Source organism: Bubalus bubalis, chromosome 3 (genome assembly GCF_019923935.1).
Source record: "Bubalus bubalis isolate 160015118507 breed Murrah chromosome 3, NDDB_SH_1, whole genome shotgun sequence".
Lineage (NCBI taxonomy): Eukaryota > Metazoa > Chordata > Mammalia > Artiodactyla > Bovidae > Bubalus > Bubalus bubalis.
In genome coordinates, this window is record NC_059159.1 from 151,741,903 (window position 1) to 151,762,876 (window position 20,974).

Below are 20,974 nucleotides of genomic sequence, written 5' to 3' on the forward strand. Positions count from 1 at the left end.
TTTATATTTCTTCTAATTTTTGCCTTATGTATCTTTGTGTCTTTGATGTTAGGTGCCAAATGATTTATGATGTCTATCTTCTTTGTGAGTTGTACCTTTTATCATTAAAAATATTCATCTTTGTTTCATCTAGAAATACTTAAATAAATTTATGCAGTAAAAAAAAATCAGAACTCAGAGATTTGGAAAATTATTAGCCTATCCATATTTCAAAGTGAGCAAGTTTGTTCTGGAGAAAACTCTAAGGGTATAGCTGAGCAACCATTTGAAGAAGAGATCATGGATGTGGCTCATTAATTTAATCAGTCTTCTCAACAGAGGCCAAGAATAGAGAGAGATAAACCAGCAGAGACTTTCCTGTCACTTTGAACTAAAGGGAGCGAGAACGCCACAGTGAAATGAAAATATCTCCTGCCATATTAATCAGCAAGAATTGCCACAGCCATCAGTAATTTCTAGCCTCCAAATGTGAATGAGAGCTCCCAGAACTGGATCCAGTGATGCTGCCACCTCCACCCCCACCCCATGGTGATTGCTGAGGAGCTGGGCTAACGCAAGAAGCAAGGTGAGCAAGGAAAGAGGATTGGCCCCAGATAGCTGAGCTGTGGTGGTGATCAAAACCATCCCCAAGAAAAGGCAAAATGGCAACATGGCTGTCTGAGGAGGCCTTACAATAGCTGAGAAAAGAGAACCGAAAGGCAAAGGAGAAAAGGAAAGATATCCCCAACTGAATGCAGAGTTCCAAAGAATAGCAAGGAGCGATAAGAACAATGCAAAGAAATAGAGGAAAACAATAGAATGGGAAAGACTAGCTATCTCTTCAAGAAAATTAGGGATACCAAGGGAATATTTCATGCAAAGATGGGCACAATAAAGAATAGAAATGATGTGGACCTAACAGAAGCAGAAGATATTAAGAAGAGGTGGCAAGAATACACAGAAGAACTGTACAAAAAAGATCTTCATGACCTAAATAACCAAGATGGTGCAGTCAGTCACCTAGAGCCAGACATCCCGGAATACAAAGTCAAGCATAGGAAGCATCACTATGAACAAAGCTAGTGCAGGTGATGCAATTCCAGCTGTGTGATAGCAACTCAGCTTGCACATTCAAGGACTTCTCAGGTGGTACTAGTGGTAAAGAACCTGCCTGCCAATCCAGGAGACATCATGCTGTACATTAGCTCCTCAGACCTTATTCCTTCATTTTGTTTCTCATTTTATAATGAAAAATTGTATCCATTTGCCAACCTGTTCTCATTTCCCCACAACTAGCTGCAGACAACAATTTCAACCCTCTGTTCTGTGATTCCTTTTTTTTTCTTTTAGATTCCACACATAAGTGATACTGTCAGGCTTATTTCACTTAGCATAGTGTTCTCCAGGTTCATTCAATGTTCTTGAAAATGTCAGGGTTTACTTTGATTAAGGCTGAATAATATCTCATTGTGTATGCTATGCATGTGCACGTGTGTGTATAACCTTTATCCATTTATCCACTGTAAACAGACCCACACTGATCTCCCATAGGGATCCCACTAACCCCACACAGGGATAGAATGACCAGGCTGGAGTAGGGGGAGACTCTGAGGTGGGGCTACCATAAGCCGTGGGCCCCTAACTTCTTTCCTCTGGGCTGTAGATGGTGGTGGGATGCCAGAGGCTCTTAGTCACTGCACCATCTATTGGGCACCTCTGCCACTTGCCTCCTTCCTCTACATCCCACACTAGGGGCACATTTGGAAGTCAAAGCAGGCACCTGGGAAGAGTGGCCCCTGGTCCCCTCACTACCCCCCAGCAGGGTACAGACAGAGGCCACCACCTCTCATGGGGAAAAAACAAAACAAAACAAAACATTTATTTCAGGAGACAAAATAATACATGGTTGGAAGAAACCATTAGCACATAGAGGATGTGCTAACAAGGAGAAAAACTTTTGTCTCGGCAGAATATGAATTTTTTTTTCCTGGAGAAGAGTCTTCCTACCAGGAATGCTGTGAAAAGCATGTTCTGATTGACCAGAAGAGGTGTATTTCCAAAGAAGATAGTGCCTTGGACAGTGGAGAGAAACAGCCTGGGACACATCATTGTTGATCCATGCTGGCAGGCTCTCCCTGGAGGGGGACCTGGCTCCCTGGGTGGGACGGTCCACTTGGATCCTGGGACTGGTCTACTTACTCGTTTTTGGACAGATGTGGCCCATGGGTGTAACTTGGTGATTGCGGGCTGTGTTTCTCCTCATTCTCCTTTACTCTGGGTAGTAGAGAAACCTGGTGTGGCCGTAATGTGAACCTAATGGGGCTCGGAGTTCTGCTTTGCACCAATTTAACTCCAAGGCATGAAGTCGATGGTGAAGCTCCATCTTTTCTTTAGAATCTGTCCAACAGCTGTCATGAGAGTCTGATCCTCAACAGCCCTGCTGTTGGTAATCAATCTGCTTTTGACTGGTTCCTGGCCCAAGGCGGCGGATGCTGCAAGCTTGCCTTTTTGCAGGGGCTGTTCTTATCCTTTGCATTTACTTGAGAAAATCCATTGCAGAACCTACTTAACCTGTGTTCTGAAGTGGCTTTCTGAAGGACCCTGTCTCTTCTTCAGGTTTAACTGTCGCAATTTGCTTCTCTGGGACTCTGCTGATATCTTTTGCTGGCCCAGGTTACTCATCCCTTAGGCCTCGTAGGCCCTCTATTCTGCCAACCCTTTTTATGCTGTCCTAGTTTGGACCTCCTGTAAGTCTTTCTTCTATCAGTGGGGACAAACTTATTGCTCAGATTCTTATATTGGGTTTGCTGTCTCAGGATCTCCTGCCGCCCCCTGGGTGCTCCCTCCACTGGAGTTAATGTTATAGAACGTCTGGTAATTGGACACATCTCCACTGGGCAAGTCCTGGGAATAGGAAAGAGATTCCTGAGAAGCCAAGATGTTTGCAGCAAAGAACATATCTGAGTGACAGTCCTTGAGAAGCATGTCAGTGGCGCAGTCTTGAAGGAGCACACCAGTTTCACGGTGTGCCCTTGGAACTCAAGCTTATGAAACTGTTCATTGGTGTGTAGATCTTCCTGATTCTAACTTTGTGTTTGAGGAGGGATTTTTATTGGACCTTGGAGATTGTGAACTCCTCATATCAATATTAATGACTTGGGATTTAATAAGTACTCTAGGTTCAAAATTACCTTACCATGCAGGGCCTCCTCCACAGATTCTTTGGTCCTGGCAGACTGGGGGCATTCGTTGAGGTCCATGACTGTCATGCTAGAGCAAGATGCTGGGGAGGCCTGCCCCCCAGCTTCCCTCTGTGGCTCATTCCTGGCTGTTTTGGGACTTTGACTAGAATTCAGGATGCATTTGTCCACTCCCACCACAGGCTCACTGTGCCAATTCTGCCAACAAAATTGTCTGTAGGAGCCTGAGAGGTGCCTTGACTTCCTGTCCAGTCAGAGGAACCTCTGAGGGCTTTGTGGATGTCCCCATATGGGGGTCCTTCCAGCGCTCCCTTGGTTTCCTCACTTACCTGTGAGCAAGCAGGGAGGGGACTCTCCAGAGGGAGACCTGTCTTTGTTGTTATCACTTTCTCTCCCAGGTGGTGCTGAGGACGTTTTCCCAAGCCCTAGGTTAACTGGGTTTTTGAGTGGTCCCCAGAGTCACAGGTGGCTTTCAAGGTAGATCCTGGAAGGGGTATGGGGTGAGCCCTTGTTAACTTAGAGCGACGTATGAACTTGAGGACCTTAAGAAGTAGGTCCCACCTGCACCTCACCCAAAACTGAAAGCTTATGGTGAATCGTGCTGGTATTCCTGGTCTCTAAAGGCGAAAATTTCAAAACTAAAATTTCACAAAAATTTCAGTTTTGACTGAAATACAGTCTCAGTCACTCAGCACTTTGTGTAACAAAGTTTTATTAGAGTGAAAAGTTTAGAGAAAGCCTCCAGAAAAAGGGGGAAGGAGAGTACCCACCGTCACTAGTTTTTAAGCAAGTTGTCATATATGAGAAGCATATAATGCCCTGCTTAAAAAAAAAAAAACTCTGGTGTTGGTTAAGACTCTTGAGAGTCCCTTGGACTGCAAGGCGATCCAACCAGTCCATCCTAAAGGAAATCAGTCCTGAATATGCAATGGAAGGACTGATGCTGAAGCTGAAACTCCAATACTTTGGCCACCAGATGCAAAGAACTGACTCACTGGAAAAGACCCTGATGCTGGGAAAGATTGAAAGTGGGAAGAGAAGGGGACGACAGATGATGAGATGGTTGGATGGCATCACTGACTCGATGGACATGAGCTTGAGTAAGCTCCAGGAGTTGGTTATGGACAGGGAAGCCTTGCGTGCTGCAGTCTATGGGGTCACAGAGTCGGACACAACTGAGCGACTGAACTGAACTATATACTTCTCAACTGGCTGCTGAAAACAGATAAAAAGAATATCTCGAGGTTGTAAGAGTTCCACCAGACCCTTTCCCAAGTCACACATCCTGAGATAACTTCAGTACAAGATTAGCCAGAAGGAAGGAGTTCGGGGAGTTCTGGAGCACCGTGTTTCTGGGCGAGATATATTGTTGTTGAGAAACAGACTCCCAGGCAAGATTTGTTACAATTATAATCATTAAGATAGAGTCTAAGAAAAGCATACCCATGAGTAAGATATATTGTGCTTTGTAATGGTTAGTTCTGGACCTAAAGAAGGCCAGGTCTCAAGCGAGATATATTGTTGCAATACCAGTACAGGGCTTAAAAGAAACATGTCCTACCTGACTAAGGCAAAAGAATGGATAAAGGAATGCTTGCTGCCTCCTCCTTTAAGGGCCTTGGGCTACTTGCCTATGCTTTAACTCTCTCATTCTCCCCCTTTTCTTTTAGGAGAATATTGTTTCTGATGGGAAAGGGGTGAAGAAATCTGTCTTTAACTGCTCTGTGTTGGCGAGGGGCGTTGGCCCTAAGTTGCTGAAGCAACATACTCTTCTTACCCTTTTATTTAGTGTTTCTGATCCAGGGGCCCCAAGTAATAGCTAGAGGAGGCAGTAGGAATTGCAGGAGCATGAACAATCATTAGCAACTTAAATGCCTCAAGCTGCTTAGATGCAAAATTCATTAGACAATTAAAGATACAGGGTGCAAATAGTAAAAATAACTACTAAAGTAGTTTTCCACCAGGTTAGGCCCACAGACTACACATTCCCAATAGTCTCTGAATTTTGGGAAACTATAATTCCCAAATCAAGATTGGATCTATGACCAGAGTGGAACATCAGGGGAGTCCATCTTGAAGAGTGACCAGAATCTCTACATCACTGTTACTTTGTCTGGGAAGCCATTGCATCATTTAGGAAGAACAAACTAGACAAGTAGATTTAAAAGGCAGAGACCAAAAATCAGTAAAAGAATTATTATAAGCAGCAGTCCAAGCAAGAATAAGAATCAGGTTACATTTGGCAGGAAATTTGATCCTGGTCTAGACAGAGTCAACACTTGGGTTGCCCTGTCTGTAAGAATGGAGCCATTTGGTGTGGTCACATACATTTTGAATGTGGGTATAGCAAACCCAGTTCTCAGAAGTAGTTGAAAGAGTGACAACTTGCATTTTAACAGACAAAATAAATCTCATCATTTTTTTTTAGGAGAATGTGTCTCAAACCCAATGTAGACAGGTGCATTATGTAAACGTATAGCCAGGCAGCCAGCTGTCCAGGTTTGTGCAAGTAGGCTTTAGCCTCTTACTGTGGTATTAACGTATAAGCCATTGTAGTTGTGACCGTTAACAACTTTAGTGTTTTTCTAGGTATGAGAAGATGCAAGAATTTGGGCTCAAGAAAATTTTTACCTGAAAATATCGAACTATCTGTTCCATAGATAGGCCTGTTTTGTCCATTTTGCCAAGAGCACAGAGTGACTGCATAATTTCTGATTTCTACTCTGAACTCCTTTCAGGGGATGTTAAAGGTCAGCAGCTATAATGTCCATGATTTAATATTTGTAGAGGAAGTTGGCAAGTGCCAGTTTCCAGTCAGCAGGGCCCCATTATGGCCATGAGTTTGACCATTGTTTGGGGCGTTTCATGATCTGAGCCACAGTCAGCTCCTGGTCTTGTTTTTGCTGACTGTATAGAGCTTCTCCATCTTTGGCTGCGATCTGATTTCGGTGTTGACCATCTGGTGATGTCCATGTGTAGAGTCTTCTCTTGTGTTGTTGGGAGAGAGTGTTTGTTATGACCAGTGTGTTCTCTTGGCAAAACTCTATTAGCCTTTGCCCTGCTTCATTCCGTACTCCAAGGCCAAATATGCCTGTTACTCCAGGTGTTTCTTGACTTCCTACTTTTGCATTCCAGTCCCCTATAATGAAAAGGACATCTTTTTGGGGTGTTAGTTCTAAAACTCATTGGAAAAGACCCTGATGCTGGGAGGGACTTGGGGACAGCAGGAGAAGGGGACGACAGAGGATGAGATGGCTGCATGGCATCACCGACTCTATGGACATGGGTTTGAGTGAACTCTGGGAGTTGGTGATGGACAGGGAGGCCTGGCGTGCTGTAATTCACGGGGTCGCAAAGAGTCGGACACGACTGAGCGACTGAACTGAACTGAGGCATTTCATGACCATCTTGTCCCATGGTGCTGGGAAGGCTCATTCCCAGGTCTGTCAAAGATTTCACTGATAGGCCACCCAGTGTGATATTACTGGACTAGGCCCTGTGAGTAACAAAAGTCTCTGGACCACACCTGTCTTACTAGCCTCTTGGTCCAGGAAAATATTTCCTCTTGTTGCTTCTTCTAATATAGAGAGTCACATTGCTACAATTATGGATTTCATATGGAACTGTATACCATCATTATATCAGTGGCTCAGTCACACAATTGATAATGTAAGGGACAATTTTTGAAACAGGCAATGTAGAAAACAATACAGTTAGCACTAATAGTAAAATCATAAGTAAGAACTTAAGAACTTCCATTAGATATAGCCCCGTGATATTTCCACGTCATCTGACTTAGTTTGTTACATGACTATAGCCTGCTGTTAATCTCCTGGTTGTAGATCTTGAAGGATCTGATCTTTATTCAAAGATTGGTTTAGAGATAAGATAGGCTTTAAAGATAAGCTTTAGAAACAAACTCAGAGAAACAAACTGTGTTCCCCAGTGGCTCAGAGGATAAAGCACCTGCCTGCCATGCGGGAGACTTGGGTTCGATCCCTGGGTTGGGAAGATCCCCTGGAGAAGGAAATGGCAACCCACTCCAGTATTCTTGCCTGGAGAATCCCGTGGACAGAGGAGCCGGCGGGCTACAGTCCAGAGGGTTGCAAAGAGTCGGACACGACTGAGCAAGTTCACTTTAGAAACAAACTCAGAGTGTCCTTTTCAATAACTTAATTAAACCTCTTAGCAATTTAACATAGCCACAAGGAGCTATCTCATAAATGAGTCTTAGTAAATACAGATCTTAATTAACAAAACTAGAACTTAGTATTCAGTGAAACATAATATTTTTCTACAATTATCCCCATTTTTATTAAATATAGTGAAAACTAATTTCCCTTCTAAAGTAAGTTTGGTCCATTGACTATAGATGCCATAGGACTGACATCAGTTTTTATCGAGGTGAATTTTTCTTTTAGACGTCCCCTGTATACTTTGGGAGAAGGCAATGGCACCCCACTCCAGTACTCTTGCCTGGAAAATCCCATGGGCAGAGGAGCCTGGTAGGCTGCAGTTCATGGAGTTGGACACGACTGAGTGGCTTCACTTTCACTTTTCACTTTCATGCATTGGAGAAGGAAATGGCAACCCACTCCAGTGTTCTTGCCTGGAGAATCCCAGGGGTGGGAGAGCCTGGTGGGCTGCCCTCTATGGGGTCACACAGAGTTGGACACAACTGAAGCGACTTAGCAGCAGCAGCAGCAGCAGTATACTTTGAGATTTCTGTATATATTGGGAGACAGTCTTTTTATTTACCTGATAAATCTGTTCAGAACCCAGTGTCTCCAATTTCTGGAAGGACAAGACAGAGAGAAAAAAGCTATAATTTTACCCACAGGTGTAAATTACTAAGTTGCTTTAAACCATCAGTAACTTGAGGAGAAGAGCCTCTTTATATCTGAAAACAAAGATTAAAAACCAGCAGTATGTCAGACAAAAAGTCATGAAAACTGTAATGCTTGTATGGTTTGTCCAGTAAAGTGGGTGCCTTGATCACTGCAGATTGTAGAAAACATAGTTGAACCATTTTTTCTCCACTGTGAGAGACTAACCCTGAAGCCAGGAAAAGCCTTATCCTATCAAATAAAAGTGAGGTTTGTCAGGGTGCCAGGAAAAGCCAAGCAGCCATATTGGATTTCCCATAGCCCCAGCTGTTTGGTTTACAGCCATTATTTATCCATTTTAAATTCCCTGATGAAGGGTTAATTTTGTAGAAGCAGAATGAGCTTTGTCTATGTTTGACATAGCCTTCATAGAGCTTTGTGAAATAATATTTATTCATTTTATCAAAGTAACAAAAGATTTAAAAAACAAATACGAATCACTTAAAGGCAAAGAAATCTACATAGTCTGTTATCAAAAGCCATATTCCAAGAAAACTTTGTTCTTTTCATCAGGGAGAGAAAACCAAATTCCAGTTTGGTGCCAGCTTACATTCGCTGTGAAACAATAGTTATCTACTTAATCAAAGTAACAATGAAAGATTTCAAAGGCAGTTTAATGTCTTAAGAAACTTTTACCATGTCCACAAACCTTTTTTATACTTTCAGTATTCATCACTTTATTTGTACTTATACAGGAATACTCACAGCAGCTTTATTCATAATAACCCAAACTAGAAACACCCCCACTGTCTATTGACAGAAGAATGGACAAAGAAATTGTGGTATATTCATACAGTTGAATCCTACAGCTATATAAAGGAAGGGACAATTCATATATATAACAGCACACACTGTACGATTCCATTTATAGGAAGTTCAAGAACAGACAAAAGCAAGTTAAGAAATCAGAATAGTGGTTGTGTTGTGCCATGGCAGGGAGTCAGGGGAGGGAGGGTTCAGGGCATAGAAAAACATGGAATTTTCTGAGGTGAAGGACTACAGATTGATAGAAAATTGCACAATACAAGAGTTGTGAGCTAAGTTTAATTTAGGGTCTTATTGAAGACTATAACCTGAGTAAGAGCCTTTCAGTAGCTCTGAGAAACTGCTCTGAAGAGATAGCTGGGGAAACTAATTTATATATGATTTTTGGCTGGGGAATACATGCAGTCAAGTATATTATATATCTTGGTAACAGATTACTGTTAGTCATCAAGAATGGATGTATCGAGCTAATGATTTTGGTGCTTTTCAATGCATGGAAAGTTGTAAGAAACTTCATTCACTAAAATTCTTCCTGAGACACATCTAACCACGTAAGGCCCTGCTTGTCCAAAGCACAGAGCATCCTGTTATCATTTTAATTTCTTCTGTCTGAAGCACAGAGTGCTTCATCCCATTATCATCTTAATTTCCTCTGAAGTAGAATGCACTGTCAGTCAACAACTGCAGCAAGTTAATCTTTGCAGAAGTGGGTGAAATGCAATGCTCTCTGTCTTTCTTCTTTTACAAGTCTTTTCTTTATATTGATCTAGACATTGGTTGCACAAGTATATCTGTCAAAATGCAATAAGCTTTACACTTAAATTTGTTCATTTTTTCATATATAAAGTATGTATTACCAAAACACCGTTAGGATAAAGAGTTGGAAAAAAAGAGACAATACACATTTGTGTGATTTCTTTTTTTTTTTCAATTATTTTTTAAAAAAATCTTAAAAAGAAATTTTTTGGGCCACAAGGCATGTGGGATCTTAGTGCCCTGACCAGGGATTGAACTTGTGCCCCTGCATTGGAAGCACAGAATCTTAACCACTGGACTGTCAGGAAGTCCCATTTGTGTGATTTCTGAAGGTGAGTGCAAGACGTGTTGATGATCTCTAAAAGCTGATGGCATTCATTCTTTTTTAAAGTTAATTTTCTTTTGAAACTTTCTGATGTCCTTTTCCTGTGTTCTATCACTAGCACTCATTTTACCAGATTAGTTTCATTTCCAGAACCAAAATAGGAGGAAAGGAGAAAAAATTGTACATGATGTACTATGATAAAGATAGAAAGACATAATTACTTAACAAAAAGCTTGTAATAGTATTAAGTAAGTTGTGGGTAGTGATAAATACAGGAAAAGAAGTATTTCTCTGGAGGGAAGGAAGGATGTCTTGGAGGAAGTCTTTGGAGGAGAGCGTGAGCTGAGAGCACTAATTAGCAGTACATGGCCTCAGCGAAGTCATTTGAGCCCTCTGAGGATGATTCCGTATTATACATTTCCTTAATTGGAGAAGGAAATGGCAACACACTCCAGTACTCTTGCCTGGAGAATCCCATGGAGGGAGGAGCCTGGTAGGCTACAGTCTATGGGGTCGCAAAGAGTCGGACACGACTGAGAGACTTCACTTCACTTTATATGCTAAATGATAGGATTGAACTGAGCTCAGAGCATCATGCTATAATATTAAAGTACAGTATAATGACTAATATCCCAAGTCATTCAAAAAAAGCTAATTTCTATTCTCTGTATTTAGTTTCATAAGGCAGAGAGGTATGTAAAACATGATTTGTAATAAGAAACTATTTTGACATATTGAATGCCTCCTCTGTGCCAACTAATAGGCACATACGCTAGGCAATATACTTTCATTGTCTTATTTAACTTTTACTTTAATTGATTAATTACTTTTATAACTTGTATTGGATCAAGAAAAAATGTTTTTAAATAACATATATATATATATATATTTCATCATCATGGTAATGTAGCATTATTGCAGACAACAGAGAAAAAATAGAAAAATCATAAAGAAAAAACAACCCTGTCATTCTTAGGAGCTATTACCATTTTGGCAACATATATGTTGACTCTTTTATACACACACATTTGTTTTATTTTTTTTTACACACATTTGTTTTAGTTTATTATCTTTGGTTTTATAAAACTGAGATCAAATTCAGTATATTCCTTTGTATCCTGTTTTCATTTTTCAAAAGTATGATTTTTCAATAACCAATAGCATTCCATTTTGTAAATACAATAGATTAGATAATCTCTTATTTTTGGCCAGAAGAAGGGTTTTGACACTAATAATGTAAATTTTAGTTATCTGAAAAATCCCAGGGGCAATGTCTTTATCAGGGTCCCCAGGGGAAACAGATGACACACTTGGAGACAGTAATTTGAGGAGTGTTTAACACAAGATCTGTTTACAAAAGAGTGGGCAGAGATTAAAGAAGCCAAAAGTAATAATGGAGTATGTGACCACATTGCTGATGGTACCTTTGGGCCTGAAGTGGTGACAGGTGGAAGGAGGGGCAATTATGGGAACCTGGAAATCAAGAAAGCTGGCAGAAACTCCTGCTTGACAGAAGCTTAGTAAGTACTTGGTTGAGGGAGCAGCTAGTCTTCAGGGACCCGAAAGGAGGAAGCAGGGGGATAAAAGCCACAATACCTCACCTGATTCTGAGCTCTTGCCTATGCACCCCACTCAGACTGTTCTCCCCAGTCAGAAGCCATGGGGCCAAGGAGACTTTGGTGTGTTCTGCACAGGTTGGCTCCCTTGGGTATAATGCATAGCAAAGAAAAGCGAAAAGTAGATCCAGAAGAGCAAATGGAATTCCAAGCACATACATTTTCTTGCTTGCTTGCCAGAGTTTATCTCTGTGATGACCTGCACTGGGAATCTGAGAAATGTTCTCCTGAGAAGTGATGTTGAATCTGAAATCTAAAGAATGTGCAGTTGTTTAGAATGTGATCAGTTCAAAGAAGACATAATGGTCAAAGTGAAAAGATGCTCAACACCACTAAGCATCAGGGAAATGAAAATCAAAATCACAGTGAGATATCACCTCACACAGGTTAAATGGCTATAAGAAAAAAGACAAGAGATAACAACCCTTGGTGTGAATGTGGAAGCATGTTGACTGTAGTTAATAATATGGTATTATATACTTGAAAATTACTGAGACAGTACATCACAAGCATTCTTACCTGAAAAAAAAGAGTTGTGTGAGGTGTTGAATGTATTAATTATCTTCACCTTGGTAATTATTCTAATCATTTGATAAATAGATCAAATCTCATTTTACCCTTTAAGTACATACAACTATATTGTCAATTTTTCCTCAGTAATATTGGAAAAAATGTGACTAATAAGTAATGTTGCAAGTAAGGAAAAGAACATTCTAAGCAGAGAGAATAGCATGTGCAAAGTCCCCTGAGGTGAGAGCACATTCAAAGAACTGAAAGAAGGCAGTGGGTGAAATAGACAAAGGAGAGAATAGAATCAAAGAGAGTGCAGATTTTGGCAGGGCATTGTACGTCCTGCCAAGGATTTTGGTTTTTATCCTTAAAGCAAAGGTAAGCCATTGATAGGTATTAGGCATCCAATGACAGATTAGATTTTGTTTCTCAAGAAAATTACTCTGGGGAGAATGGATTAACAGTAAGGGAAAAATGAAATGGATGTGGTTATACCAGAGATTCAGATGAATGCTTAAACTAAGGTCGTGGACAGACATGGTGAGACAAAGAAAAGTTTGAGAAATTTTAGGGATGTGAAACTGACAAGACTTACTGATATATACGGGATATAGCAGTTTGGAGGTGATGGCAGTGTCAAGGAGTGTACTAGATCACTTGCTTGTAAGATGAAATTAGGAGAAAAGCTTTTTGGAACTGGGAAGTTACAAAATAATTAATAATAATTAACCAAAAAGTGAAAAAGGAGAAGGGCTGACTGTTTTTTAGTGAATTAAAGACTGTAGACTCCAGAAATAAAAGAAGATGCTTTAGAAGCTGAACACTGAGAGCAGAAACCATTTCTAAAATTTAGCATTTGTTGAACAATTATTACAGGAAGGTGGAAGGCAGGGAAAGGAAAATCTGAGAGGGAGGGCAGAGGAATGACATGAGACAGACCTTGAGGAAAGAAGAACTTATGCAAAAATAGCACAGTTTGTTCCAGATTCAAGAAATGACTCAACTTTGGGGAAAATAGGAATGCAATAAAATAGCTATCACAAAAATACAAATAAGCAAGCAAACAAAATTATATTCATTATTTATTTCGTTTCCTCCTAGTAAATAGCACAGCCTCCTGTTTCCACCTCTTTATTTCTTTTATTCTACTGTCTGCCCCTCTCTTTCTTTCTTGAAACATCGTGAGCTCTCTGACGGAGGGCCCACACTTCTCAAGTATTTTGAACACTGGTTCTATCATTATCTAGCTCCTTTGGACCACAGTGAGGATTAACCAGCATGAGGATTAATCGTCTGCCTTCTACAGACCTATCCTTAGCTATTTACTCCTCTTTTGAGTGCCCCCTTTCCTCATCTGTATCATGCTGCAGTGTTCTAACCCCGCTACAGTGTAAACTTCTGGAAAGCAGAATTGACAGGACCCTGACATAAGGGCGGTTGGGATAAGTACAAGTGACTGGGAGAAGAGAAGAACATGGAATGACAAGCCTAGAGACAAGCGGGACCTATTTCCCAGGTAGGTGCAGATCTGAACCCTTGACCTGGCCCTGCTTTTCCTCCTGCAGTACAGGAATTCTGTGTTGGGGGTTGGGGGGTGAGGCTCAAGGAACCCCGCTCCCGCACGTTCTCAAGTATCTATTCAAGCTGGGGAGCCCTGTGGGCACATTCTTCGTGCTAAGTAGATAGCCGCACTCAGTAGCCACTAACACCTATTTCTGGAATAAATAGATGTGTGGATGAAATACTTGTGCAATAGAAACTTCTTGTGGCAACTCCCGAGCGAGTAGAATCCTTATAATCCCCGCCATTCATTCCGCAAGTCCTGGGCTCGCGTGTCTCCGCCAGTCACATGGAGGCCCCGCCCACCTCTGGGCGCGGCCCCGCTCGGCGCGCTCCTTCTGCTCGGGTCCGTAGCCCTCGGGGACGAGCGGAGAGGTAGGCAAGTTCCGGACCACAGTGCGCTTGCGCAGAAGGTGCTACGGCCCGGGGAGGGGCGGAGCCTGAGGAGCTTAGACTGAGGTGATAAGGAAAATACGGAAAGGATCTGGATGGCTGTCAGCTCTAGCTCCCCCGGGAGAGAGGAGATGGGCCAGGTTAGTGGGTGTTTGCAGGGTACACAAAGACAATCTGTTGGTGAGTTTACATTTTTACTGATTTTGCCTTTTTTTCAATTAAGCTCGGTGTTCAAGAGCTGATGCTTTGGAGGTCCCAGTGTTCTGACACCGCGTGCCTACGTGGCTTTGGGTAAGTTACCTGCCCGAGCTTCAGTGTCTGCCTGTGTAAAGTGGACCTGGTAATAGTTGTGGGCTTCACAGGACTTTTGTGAAGATGACATCAGACAGTGTGTGTAAAGTACTTGGCACAATGTTTGTCAGAAACGCCCAATAAGTGCTAAGTGCTGTTACTCTCATCAATGTTAGAAGCATTAAGTATCATCATAATGTGTTTTTTTGTGTGCCAGGATCTTTTGTATGCAGTTGTTATGCTGGTAATCTTTGGAAAATATCAGAGAACCTGAGAAGTAACAGGAAGTTAGAAATTGGAAAATACTCTGATTTTAGAAAGGAGAAAAAAGTAGATCTTGAAAAATGGACTCTAATAATCTTGAATTTTACTGAGCACCAACACAAACCCAGGATGGATCGTATCAAAGGTAGTTTTGTGAGGAGAATTTCCTGGCTATGCAGTGGTTAGGATGCCACCCTTTCACTGATGAGGCTGTAGGTTTGATTCCTTATGGGGCAGCTAAGATCCCACAAGCCAAGCAGTACTGCCTAAAAAAAAAAAAAGTAGTTTGTGAACTTTTAGAAAAGGAACTGGTACTCACTATGAAGCAGTCTGCCTTCTCTAAGAACAAATAAATCAAGCCAGATTAACTTTTTTGAACAAAGAGTAAACTGATAGCTCAGTGGAAAAACTTTCTTTGGTTTAGTCATTTACCTCAGCCTGAGATGCTGCCCCATTTTAAGAGTCTCTTGTCAGAGTCTCTTTCATTTCTGACATAAATCTTACAGAAATAATTTTTTAAGCTAAATGGGGAATATGTGAATACCTTTATGTTGTAAAAAATTCAAAAACTGAAAATGAAGGGAAAGTCCCCTTCCCAATTCTGTTTCCACCTCCACTCATCAATTTAGTGTGCATTTTGCTCTGATACTTAAAAATCTATCTCTACACTGATTTGTAGCAGTTAGAACTTTATTCTGCCAACTGAATAACCAGCAAAAGAAAGCAGTTTTTTAGTCTCATTTGAAAGGAAACCCAAGGGCAGGTAGTGTAGAGCCAGCAGACTCTTTCTGTCTTGGTTTCACCATCCACACATTTGTCCTCATGGTCACAAGGTGATTGCTGCTTCTCTAAAACTGAGTCCATATATTGGACAGGAAAGGACAAAAGCTATCTTGTGAAGTTTTATATTTTAATTCAGGAAAGGAAGCCGACTGGAACATCTGCCTACAACTCATTGGCCAGACTGTATCACATGACCCTGCAACAAGGGAGTCTGGTGGTCAAGTGGTTAAGACTCCATCCTTCCACTGTAGGGAGCATGGGGAATATAGACTCCTGAGAGTCCTTTGGACAGCAAGGAGATCAAACCAGTCAATCCTAAAGGAAATCAACCCTGAATATTCATTGGAAGGACTGATGCTGAAACTCCAACACTTTGGCCACCTGATGCAAAGAGCCAACTCACTGGAAAAGACCCTGCTGCTGGGAAGGATTGAGGGCAGGAGGAGAAGGGGATGACAGAGGATGAGATACTTGGACAGCATCACCAACTCAGTGGATTTGAGTTTGAGCAAACTCTGGGAGATAGTGAAGGACAGGGAAGCCTGATGTGCTACAGTCCAAGGGGTGCAAAGAATCGGACACGACTTAGTGATTGAACAACAGCAAAGTACAGAACGACATAGTAAAAGTGAGCGGTGAATATCTTTGGGCTAAACAAGTTTTCAGTGCCTGCTGCAGAAATATAGAGGTTGGTTTTGCTTTTCCGAAAATAAATTCACACTATATATTTTTGGCAACTTGCTAATTTTCCTTGGCAGTATGAATGAATTAATACTTTCCGAGGTGGCCTGTATGAAATTTCCTTGGCTCCTTTAGCTGCTGCATAATACCCTTTTTTCATTATTCTAAGGCATACTCTTTCATTCATATGTTATTATCTCTAAAATTGGTTTGCATCTTACACTTGCCATCATCTAGGCAGTAGTAGTGATGTAATTGTCATTGCCTGCTGGATATGCTTCAAAACTTGCAGAATGGATGTTAGCAGCCTGGAATATTAATGATTCTGAGTCTACATATGACTCAGAATGTTCTGACTCCAAGAAGAAGATTTATATATGTTTTAATCAATTTATTTGATGAATACTCTTACTTTAATGTATGCATGAGGATGACATGGAATTAAAAATTCATGTCTTAAGTTTCATGTGGCTTTTTGAATAAATATAAAATAAAAATTATAAGTGTTAAGAAAACTTTTTTGTCATAGTTTAATTAGGAGCACTTTTTTCTTTTTTAGTGATACATAAAATAATGGTGTTTATCATTCATGATGTCCTGAAGTCAGTGAAATATGATTTTCTACACTGTGGCTATTCCATAGTTTAATCATTTTTGTATTAATAGATGTTAAATTTTCACTTTTTTTACAGTAGTGCTTCAGTAAACTCTTTTTCATTCCTCCTTTTCCATATGTGCAAATAGTATTTCTCTTGATTCCTAGAACCACATTTTTAAAAATTCTAAAGCTGCTGGCCCCTCCAATCTATTGTTGTTTTTCAGGTGCTCAGTCATGTCCAGCTATTCATGACCCCATAGACTGCAGCACAGCAGGCTTTCCTGTCCCTCACTATCTCCCACAGTTTGCTCAAACTCATTTCTGTCCAATCAGTGATGCCATCCAGCCATCTCATCCTCTGTTGCCTCTTCTCTTCATACCCTCAATCTTTCCCAGCATCAGGGTCTTTTCCAATGAGTTGGTTCTTTGCATCAGGTGGCCAAAGTATGGGAGCTTCAGCTTCAGCATCAGTCCTTCCAATAAATATTCTGGGTTGATTTCCTTCAGGATTGACTGTTTCGCTCTCCTTGTTGTCCAAGGGACTCTCAAGAGTCTTCTCCAGTACCACAGTTCGAAAGCATTAATTCTTCAGTGCTCAGCCTTCAGTGCCATAAAGGTCCAATTCTCACATCTGTACATGACTCCAGGAAAAACCATAGCTTTGACTAAATGGACCTTTGTCGGTAAAGTGATGTCTCTGGTTTCTAATACGTTGTCTAGGTTTGTCATAGCTGTTCTTCCAAGCAGCAAGCATCTTTTAATTTCATGGCTGCACTCATCATCTGCAGTGATTTTGGAGTCCAAGAAAATAAAGTCTGCCACTGTTTCCACTTTTCCCCCATCTATTGGCTATGAAGTGATGGGACTGGATGCCATGATCTTCGTTTTTTTAATGTTGAGTTTTAAGGCACTCTCCTCTTTCACCTTCATCAAGAGGCTCTTTAGTTCCTCTTCACTTTCTGCCATTAGGGTGGTGTCATCTGCATGTCTGAGGTTGTTGATATTTCTCCTGGCAATCTGGATTTCAACTTGTGATTCATCCAACCAGGCATGTCACCTGATGTACTCTGCATATAAGTTAAATAAGCAGGATGACAATATACAGCATTGACGTACTCCTTGCCCAGTTTTGAACCAGTCTGTTGTCCAGTTCTAACTGTATGCTTCTTGACCTGTATACATGTTTCTCAGGAGTCAGACAGGTAAGGTGAACTGATGTTCTCATCTCTTGAAGAATTTTCCACAGTTTGTTGTGAACCACACAGTTGAAAGCTTTCCTGTGGTCAATGAAACAGAAGTAGATTTTTTTCTGGAATTCTCTACCTTTTTCTATGATCCAACTAATGTTGGATCTCTAGTTCTTCTGCCTTTTCTAAATCCAGCTTGTACATCTGGAAGTTCTTGGTTTGAACATTCTTTAGCCTTGTCTTTCTTTGGGATTTGAATGAAAACTGACCTTTTCCAGTCCTGTGGCCACTGCTGAGTTTTCCAAATTTGTTGGCATATTGAGTGGAGCACTCTAACAGCATCATCTTTTAGGATTTGAAATAGTTCTGCTGGAATTCCATCACCTGCACTAGTTTTCTTTGTAGTAATGCTTCTTAAGGCCCACTGACTTCACATTCCAGGATGTCTGGCTCTACTTGAGTGACCACACCATCGGGTTATCCAGGTTATTAAGACCTTTTTTGGTCTAGTTTTGTGTATCTTGCCACCTCTTCTTAATCTGTTCTGCTGCAGAGTACATCATGTGAAATGCCTGGTTGGATGAATCACAAGTTGAAATCCAGATTGCCAGGAGAAATATCAACAACCTCAGACATGCAGATGACACCACCCTAATGGCAGAAAGTGAAGAGGAACTAAAGAGCCTCTTGATGAAGGTGAAAGAGGAGAGTGGCTTAAAACTCAACATTAAAAAAACGAAGATCATGGCATCCAGTCCCATCACTTCATAGCCAATAGATGGGGAAAAAGTGGAAACAGTGGCAGACTTTATTTTCTTGGACTCCAAAATCACTGCGGATGATGAGTGCAGCCATGAAATTAAAAGATGCTTGCTGCTTGGAAGAAAAGCTATGACAAACCTAGACAACGTATTAGAAACCAGAGACATCACTTTACCGACAAAGGTCCATTTAGTCAAAGCTATGGTTTTTCCTGGAGTCATATACAGATGTGAGAATTGGACCTTTATGGCACTGAAGGCTGAGCACTGAAGAATTAATGCTTTCGAACTGTGGTACTGGAGAAGACTCTTGAGAGTCCCTTGGACAACAAGGAGAGCGAAACAGTCAATCCTGAAGGAAATCAACCCAGAATATTTATTGGAAGGACTGATGCTGAAGCTGAAGCTCCCATACTTTGGCCACCTGATGCAAAGAACCAACTCATTGGAAAAGACCCTGATGCTGGGAAAGATTGAGGGTATGAAGAGAAGAGGCAACAGAGGATGAGATGGCTGGATGGCATCACTGATTGGACAGAAATGAGTTTGAGCAAACTGTGGGAGATAGTGAAGGACAGGGAAGCCTGGCCATGGGTGCTGCAACCCATGGGGTCTGAAAGAATCGGACACAACTTAGTGACTCAGCAATGACAACATTTTCCAGGGAAGTCTCAATTTAAAAAATCTTGGTACATTATTGTCATTAACTAGCAACATACTTCAGAAGTTCTGAGATTTCAGTATCTGAACTATACTGTACTGCCTTGAGTTCCAGTGAGGCAGATGTCACACAGTTTGTTTCCAGATAGCATCTCCCTAGGGGTGGTCTTAGTTTCTAAGTTCTCTGGACAATTTCAGATCTACTTGGACACCTGAAAGATTATTGTTAAAATAATGAACAGGGAATATACCTCTACATTATAGTAAGGGTCTTTATTTTTATTAGTGCTTCTGACCGCTAGAAGTGTTTGGGTGTTTCTTTGCAGTCAAAAGACCTGGCTCAGCCTCTCACTTTCTGAGCAAGGTGACTCTGTGGGTCATGGGAGCTAGAAGGGTGGAGATAGCTTCACATATATCCAAGGAATTAAAAAAAAAACAGCAAGTGTTGGTGAGGTAATGGCAAATTTGGAACCCTCATACATTGCATATATTGCTGGTGGGAACGTAAAATCATTCATTTAGCCACTATGGGAATTTTTTTTGGCAGTTCCTCATAGAGAATCCCAGGGACAGGGGAGCCTGGTGGGCTGCTGTCAGTGGGGTGACACAGAGTTGGACAGGACTGAAGCGACTTAGCAGCAGCAGCAGCATAGAGTTAAACAGAATTACCATATGACCCAGCAATCCTACTCCTAGGTATATACTCCAAAGAACTGAAAACATAGACAAATACATTGATATAGGCACATTCAGAGCAGCAGTATTCACAGAGGGTGGAAATAACACAAACATCCCTCAACAGATATATGTATAAACACATTGTGGTATACATACAATGGAATATTATTTAGCCATAAAAAGAAATGAAGTAGGACACACGCTACAAGGAGGGTGAACCTTGAAAATGTCATGCTAAGTGAAAGAAGCCAGGCACAAAAGACTACCTGTTGTATGATTACATTGATACGGAATGTCCAGAATAGCCAAATTCAGAGAGAAAAAATAAATTAGTGGTTACTCTGAGTTGAGGAGACCAAGGGATAGGGAGTGACTGCTTCATGTGTGGGGAGGGGGTTCCCTTTTGGAGTGATGAATCTGTTTCAGAACTAGATAGAGATGGTGTGGTTGCTTTACACTGCATTGTCATAAATGCCACTGGATTGTTGACTTTAAAGTTATTTTTATGTTATGTGTATTTCACTCGTGTAATAAGAACAAGAGAAAGTTCAATCCTCCCCACCCTTCCGAGCTTGGAATCCTTGCGGGGGCACGATAAAAGGTGCCTTGTCCTACAGTTGCATATGTTGTGCATTCATTTGTTCGTGCAGAAATTCCCACTTACTCAGCACACAGCGTCTGAACCAGGTTTGGGCTGCAGAGGGAACAGTCTCTGCCCCGGGAGCGCACAGCCTAGGGGGAGACACATCCCGCAAATTACAAAATAAAGCAAAACTCCGTGATGAACCCAGCAAAGGAGGGTTGGCTACTTAAGTAGCAGGGTGTTCCGAAAGAAAAGGGGGCCTTTGTCAGACAGGGGGCATGGACTGAGCCGATTCCTGCCCATGGCCGCCAAGTCCCTGGCGACAAATGCATTCTTTTGTTGTTCGTGGAAATGAAACAGTTTTTCAGGCCCTTCAGGAGCTCGTCCGCCAAGGTGGGAAGACGGAACTCAATCAGCACAAGGACGTCGGGCAGGAGGGAGAGGGGTGGATAGGCGGGAGAGCCCCTGCACCCCGCCCCAAACCTCGGGGGAGGTCAG

General features: G+C 41.5%; 1 protein-coding gene across 1 annotated transcript in view; it reads left to right on the forward strand.

Annotated features, from left to right (window-relative positions):
* The first annotated feature begins 14,030 nt into the window (after window positions 1-14,030).
* The window catches only part of MSANTD3 (Myb/SANT DNA binding domain containing 3), a 32,776-nt gene continuing 25,832 nt past the window's right edge, over window positions 14,031-20,974 (forward strand). The window contains exons 1-2 of the mRNA XM_006064062.4: window positions 14,031-14,130; window positions 14,214-14,281. The gene's annotated coding sequence lies outside the window, so the exon portion shown is untranslated. The remainder of the gene's footprint in view (window positions 14,131-14,213; window positions 14,282-20,974) is intronic.